This window comes from Zootoca vivipara, chromosome 12 (assembly GCF_963506605.1).
Source record: "Zootoca vivipara chromosome 12, rZooViv1.1, whole genome shotgun sequence".
In the NCBI taxonomy this organism is placed as follows: domain Eukaryota; kingdom Metazoa; phylum Chordata; class Lepidosauria; order Squamata; family Lacertidae; genus Zootoca; species Zootoca vivipara.
Window position 1 is genome coordinate 50,582,503 of NC_083287.1, and position 7,101 is coordinate 50,589,603.

Sequence of the window (7,101 nt, forward strand, 5' to 3'; positions counted from 1 at the left end):
GAGGAGGAGGACAGAAACCCAATCATAAAATGGACCACTTCTGACTGTTCACCTGCGTGGGATACTTCTGTGGCAGGGGAGGACCCATGGAGGGGGGTGGGAAGAAGGTGGAAAAGGTGTATATGTATGTACCATCTTTTGTAATTTGTAAAATCAATAAAAATTATGTTTTAAAAAAAAAAATGAATACAAAGCAGCCGTTTTGCTATTCAGTGCAGCTTAACCAGCAGAACTGGGTTGTTGTTGTTTTTTTTTTTAAAAAAATGCATGTCTTTGACCAATTACAGCAGCCGTTTTGTGTTCCAAACAGAGGGGTGTGTGTCTGTTTGTGTGTGTGTGTGTGTGTGCGCGCGCACAGCTTTCCCAGAAAAGGAGAACCTCCCTCTGGTTGGCTAAGGTTCCAAAACTGGGTAAAGAAGTCCATTGCTACTATTGCTCAGCCTTGTCACTATTTATACCTTTCTTCCTTTTTGCGAATTGTGATGGTTTTCTCTCTGTGTGTGTCAAACCTTATTACAAATGTATGATGCTCTCTGCATGCGCCGTCCGTAAGAGGTAGACAACATGTTTAATAATAAAAGGCGGCATGTACAGTATTCTTAACTCAGGGCAGCCAGGACAGCTGTAAGTGCATGCTGGAGTCAGGATCGTTGAACAAATAGCACTTGGCAGAACGGCACTTTGACTTGGGATCTGCAGATGGGAGAGGACCCTTTCACCGGTTTTCTATACTTAGCCTTTGGATAGCAGCCTGGAGCATTGTAAGCACATACATTGCCTGAGCGATCCCTGCAACAATGCTCTGAGGTAGGCTAGCATTATTACAGTGGTACCCTGGTTCTCAAACGCCTTGGTACTCAAACAACTTGGAACCCAAACACTGCAAACCCGGAAGCAAGTGTTCTGGTTTGCGAACTTTTTTCAGAAGCCGAACATGTTCTGTTTTGAGTGTTACACTTATGTTTTGAGTGCCGCACTTCCGTTTTGAGTGTTACACTGACAATTTGAGTGCCACACTTCCTTTTTGAGTGTTACACTGAGGTCTGTCTGTTTTTGCTATTTATTTTATGTTTTCGTTTCTGCGGCTCTTTTTCGTTTTGTTTTTGTGACTGTGTGGAACCCAGTTCAGCTACTGATTGATTGATTGCATGGCTACAAGTACATTGTTTATTGCTTTCATTTTATGGATCCATGCTCTCATCAGATAGTAAAATTCATGTTCAATTACTGCTTGAGGGGTTGTTTTCCAAAGTCTGTTTGAAATCTGTTTTGCATTCCTTTCTATGGGAAAGCACACCTTGGTTTTGGAACACTTTGGTTTTGGAACGGACTTCCAGAATGGATTTTGAGAACCAAGGTACCACTGTACTGCCTTATTGCTAATGGACTGTGTTATGTATTAGTGTATATAGTTTTCCCTCAGGTCCTGAGGTCCTTGACAGTTGTTTTAGGAGGGAACTTTAGGAGGGAACTTTGAATTATGTTTGATACATTGTTTGAGCCAGCCTCTATAAAAGCAGGCCAGCTCGGCAATGCAGTTCAGTTCTGTTCCAGCTTCCAAATAAAGAGCTGCTTTGGAGAGATTGCTGTGTCGTCTGCTATGCTTACCCACAACTTAACTCTGGCGACGAGGATGGGATTGAAGGACAGCAGAGCACAGCCAGAATCGGACATGCAATGAGATGATCACTGAGCTTAAATCACTGAGCGAAATCACTGAACGAAATCACATTCAGAGCTGACCGTTCTGGCTAGAGCACTGTGCGCCCTCCATCGCCACCCACGTAGGCATTGGAACCATGGCTTCATTTGTGCCTCTACCGCCGTTCGCACCAGCCTCTGAATCATGGGATACGTACCTTGCTCGGTTCGCTTGCTTCCTCCAAGCAAATGCGCTGACAGCGGTGTCTGATGAGTGGAAGCGGGGTCTCTTCCTCAGTCTATGTGGCCCAGAGGTATTCGAGACAGCCCGGGCCTTGGTTGCACCTCTAGCCACTGAGGAAGCGCCATGGGACACGCTCCAAGAGAAGCTCCGTACCCACTACGCACCCAAGCCGTCTAAAATTGCTGCCCGCCACGCCTTCTACCACAGGAACCAGGCCGAGGGGGAGTCCATCAGCAATTACATCACTGCTCTCAGGAAGGCCACCCTACATTGTGAGTTCCGGGACCTTGACGACGCCCTGATGGATCGAGTCGTCTGCGGAATCCGGAACATCCGTCTGCAGCGGCGCCTCCTCGCCAAGCCAGACCTCATGCTACAGAAGGCCATGGAGGAGGCCGCAGCCGCAGAAGCTGCTGAACTCTCCGCCCAGGAGATCCGCAAGGCCAGCAGCCCACACTCCACTAAGAAGCCAATTCAGGTGCACCACGAGGAGGTTAGCAGCCACGAGACTTCTTATTCAGACGAAGATGACGACGTGCACCAAACCAAGCGTGAGCACAGAAAATTTAAATCAAAGCCCAACGACCAATCAGCTTGTGCCGGTTGTAGAGGCCGCCATGCCCGCGTTAAGTGCCGATTCAGGGACGCCATCTGTCGGCGGTGTTCAAAAAAGGGACACATCGAGAAGGTATGCCGGTTTTGGAACGGACTTCCGGAATGGATTGTGAGAACCAAGGTACCACTGTACTGCCTTATTGCTGATGGACTGGACTTGAGGCTGAGAGGGGGCAGCTTGCCTGCAGTCTCCAAGCGAGATCAAAGCATGCAGAGAGCTCTCACCTTGCTCTCTATAAGGCACCTGTCTTTTGCTATAGCTCCACTTCTTCCCATACAGCCAGGATTATGTGAGAACACCGGCAAGAAGACACACTTCCGTATTCTCTCTCTCTGCCCTCCTCTCCTCCTGTCTCTGGAAAGTGGGCCAACGCTCATCTCAGGAGGACCCAACGTAGACACATTTCAATTTTTGCAAGGCTATTTGGTTTTAATTTTCGCAAGGCAAGTCAGAGCGGGAAAATTCTCTCTCTCTCCCTCCCCGCTCCCGCAATTAATTTCAGTTCTAAAGTTAGGTTAGCAACCCTTCTTTGTCCTTGCGGTTTATTTATTTTTTAATACAGTGCTTACAATGTCAGGGAAGGAAGGAAGGAAGGAAGGAAGGAAGGAAGGAAGGAAGGAAGGAAGGAAGGAAGGAAGGAAGGAAGGAAGGCAGTATCAAGAAGAGTTTCTGTTTCAGTTCTCTGGCAAAATGTGCAATGTGATCTACGGACCAAAGTACACGGAGTTTGGTGTAATTTCCTCCTGGAAGGCTGGTCCTGTATTTATTCATTTATGAAAAACAGCTGCAGGATGCTGTCATCAAGATAGGTGGGGAGAAGGCGCTTAACTCCTGCCTTCCCATCATTTCCTGACTCTTAACAATCCCCGCCCCCACACATTGCCTCTCCCCACGGCAAGATACCCAAAGTGCTTCACATATGCAATCTTGCTGCAGTCCTTAGAACACCCCTGTAAGGCGGTTGAATATTAGGGGGAAATGGGTTAAGCAGAACCCCTCCCCACTGGCTTTTCTTCCACTCCCAGTTCCTGCCTCCAATGGCTGTTTTTCATCTTGGAAAAATCTGGGGAAAGCTACATGGATACCTTTGAAATGTGTAGCTATAAATTCTCAATCTGCATTAAGTGCCTACTTCCTCCTTGCATGCAAAACTCTTTTTGAGGCAGGCATATTTCACCCCCTCAGCAGCCTGCCTCGCTGCATCCACCCCGAAAAACAGAAATACGGTTTCAAAAATGTTGCCTTTTGCTCGCTTTTGTCCTTAATAAAAGTTTTTTTTAAAAAAAAAACTTTCTGAGGGCTGGAGCATGCAACATCTGGAGATTAATGGGCTGCGAATGCCCAAATTCCTGTCTTCAGAAGCAGTTCTTCACATGATGATTTACTGTGTTTACTGTGTCCTTCCCAGGAATAGTGTTTCATAACATTTATTTTATTTGATGGCATGCTCTAACTCATGATCAGGTTTCCTTAGAAATCTGCCGCACGAGGTTATTTTCTGGGCTCTTAAAACATTTCAAGTGTCCCCCATGCCCTGTCTTGTCCTCTCAACAACCCTGCAAGTAGGGCGTGTAGGTGCCCCAAGGGTCATTTAACAAGCTTTGCCGCTGGGATCGTTTTTAGACCTGGTTCTCCCTCTCTAGCCCGAGATGGACATCGCTGGCTTCCTCATCACCCCCATTTCACAAACAGGGGAACTGTCAAGGCTCACAGAGAAGATAGTTTTCATGTGAGGTGCAGCACAGGAAGTGTGTCATCATCATCATCACAAGGGACACGTGGCAGAGGGAATCCTCAGCCAGGGCCTCCTGCTGTTTTTCCTGCTCTGTGTTACTTGCCATGAAGCAAGGTGTGCAAGACTACGTGATCCCTGTCACGGGGCTGATGGGAGTTGTAGTCCAAAAACCTCAGTAGGCACCAAGTTGGTAAAAAGCTGGGCTTAGCACCTAAGAGCAGAACTATATCAACTCTGGCGTGATCTTTTGAGCAGTTGGCATCCGTATGTCTCGGGAGACAATGGAGTGCGCCTCCTGGGGTGAGGTCAAACTGCTGCATTAGCAGCACTGAAGTGGCTTCCTCGGGGCGAAGCCTGGGCAGCGTTGGACCCAATATACTTACCTTCCAAGTCCCGGACTGCAGAATCCGGGACCGGCAGCCGTGTGACACCGAAAGTTGCGTCGACGTAACTTCCGGTGTCACTTTGCCCTTCTATGGGCACCAAAAATGGCCGCCGCCGGCTTCAAAAGTAGCTTCTACGCATGACCGGAAGTGCGTTGACGCAACTTCTGGTGTCGCCCCGCCCATCTATGGGCACCAAAATGGCTGCCGCCGACACCGGAAGTCATATCTACGCACTTCTGGTCATGCGTAGATGTGACTTTTGAAGCCGGCGGCGGCCATTTTTTGTGCCCATAGAAGGGCAAATCAGAAAGAAAAAAATGGCTGCTGGCAGGAGAAAATAACGGAGAAAAACAGGAGACAAAGTGATACAGGGGACCACCAGGAAAAGGTAAGTAAAAACGGGGGTTTCCCGGGGAAAACGGGAGACTTGGCAGCTATGCCAATATAGGCCTTGTCCGCTCAACCTGTCCTTGCATAGTGTCAGGAACTGGACATTGGAGGAGGAATGGTGGAGACAGCCCCCCTCTTCTTCCCGGACCTTCCCGAGAAGAGGAGGGCAGTATAGAATTACAGTGGTGGTTTGCAGAAGGTCCTGACTCTGAGACAGAAGAGGGAAAAAGCTGGGAGATAGGGGAAGAGGTGTGTGTGTGTGGGGGGGGTGAGCAGCAAAGCCGGAGCAGCTGGCTGACACGTTCTCATTAGAAAGCATTCCTGACCCTGTAAAGAGATAGAAGGCATGCTTTATCACATGTGGTGGAATTGCAAAATAGTTAAAAGCTACTGGGAAATGATTTATAATGAAATGGAAAAAAATGTTTAAGGCAACATTTGTGAAAAAACCAGAAGCCTTTTTGTTAGGTATTATAGGACAAGGCTTGCCCAAAGAACGGAAGAAACTATTCATGTATGCTACAACAGTGGAAAGGATGTTACTAGCTCAAAAATGGAAAGAAGACAAGATACCAATGAAAGAAGAATGGCAAGCAAAACCTATGGAATACGCTGAAATGAAGACGAAGAGGAGGAGGAGGAAGAGGAGTAGTAGTTTGGATTTGATACCCCGCTTTATCACAACCCAAAGGAGTCTCAAAGCGGCTAACATTCTCCTTTCCCTTCCTCCCCCACATCAAACACTCTGTGAGGTGAGTGAGGCTGAGAGACTTCAGAGAAGTGTGACTAGCCCAAGGTCACCCAGCAGCTGCATGTGGAGGAGCGGGGAAGCGAACCCGGTTCACCAGATTACGAGTCCACTGCTCTTAACCACTACACCACAATGGCGAAGCTTACGGGAAAACTTAGAGATAAGTACAACAAAGACTATAAAAAAGACAGGGAATCATTCATGATGTATCTACAAAAATATTGTAAATAAGTGAACTCACTAGCAGGGTTTGAGTAAACACTTACAATTGAGAAAATTAACGTTAAAGTTAAGCAGCAATAACAGGGGGGCGGAGTGTAAGATGTAATTGGAAAAGATATGGTATAAAAATGGTAAGAATATAAGAATGCAGTATTGATTTACATATTTTTATTGTGATGCTGATGATCATGTTTATAAAACTGTAAAATTCAATAAAAATATTTTTTTTTTAAAAAATAAAACTTTCCTGACCCCCCCCCCTTGTCCTAGAGTAGGAGAACAGAAAGTTCAGGTCAGCTGATGCAGGAATGACGTACAATAGGAGAGACGGAGGGGGTGGGCCTTTACTTGGAGCAACACCATTTTCTAAGCGAGGCGGCATTTCCACATCTCTCTCTGTGATTATTGAATGAAAGACTTGGTAAGAACTCTTCTCGTTTATCTGCTTCTTAGCTGCCACCGTGGGAGGGATCAGATTCCCTGAAGCCTGACACATACAGGCGAAGTCCCTCACTCACAGAGGGTTTGAGACCCATCTGGTTTAGCTGCCCAGTCAAAGCCATTCTTGGGGTGCGGCCGCTGTTACATGCTGGCAGCTTCTAGGAGCCACAGGTGAGAGCTGAGTGCCGGGTGGGAACCTTACCTTCCAAGTCCCGGACTGCAGAATCCGGGACCGGCAGCCGTGTGACACCGGAAGTTGCGTTGACGGAACTTCCGGTGTCGCTTTGCCCTTCTATGGGCACCAAAAATGGCCGCCGCCGGCTTCGAAAGTCGCTTGTACGCATGTCAGGAAGTGCGTTGACGCAACTTCTGGTGTCGCTCCGCCCATCTATGGGCACCACAAATGGCCGCTGCCGACACCGGAAATCGCTTCTATGCACTTCCGGACATGCGTAGGTGCGTCTTTTGAAGCCGGCGGTGGCCATTTTTTGTGCCCATAGAAGGGCAAATCAGAAAGAAAAAAAATAATGGCCGCCTGCAGGAGAAAATAACAGAGAAAAACGGGAGACGAAGTGATACTGGGGACCACTGGGAAAAGGTAAGTAAAAACGGGGGTTTCCTGGGGAAAACGGGGTACTTGGCAGCTATGGTGGGAACCAAAGGTGGCCGAGCTAC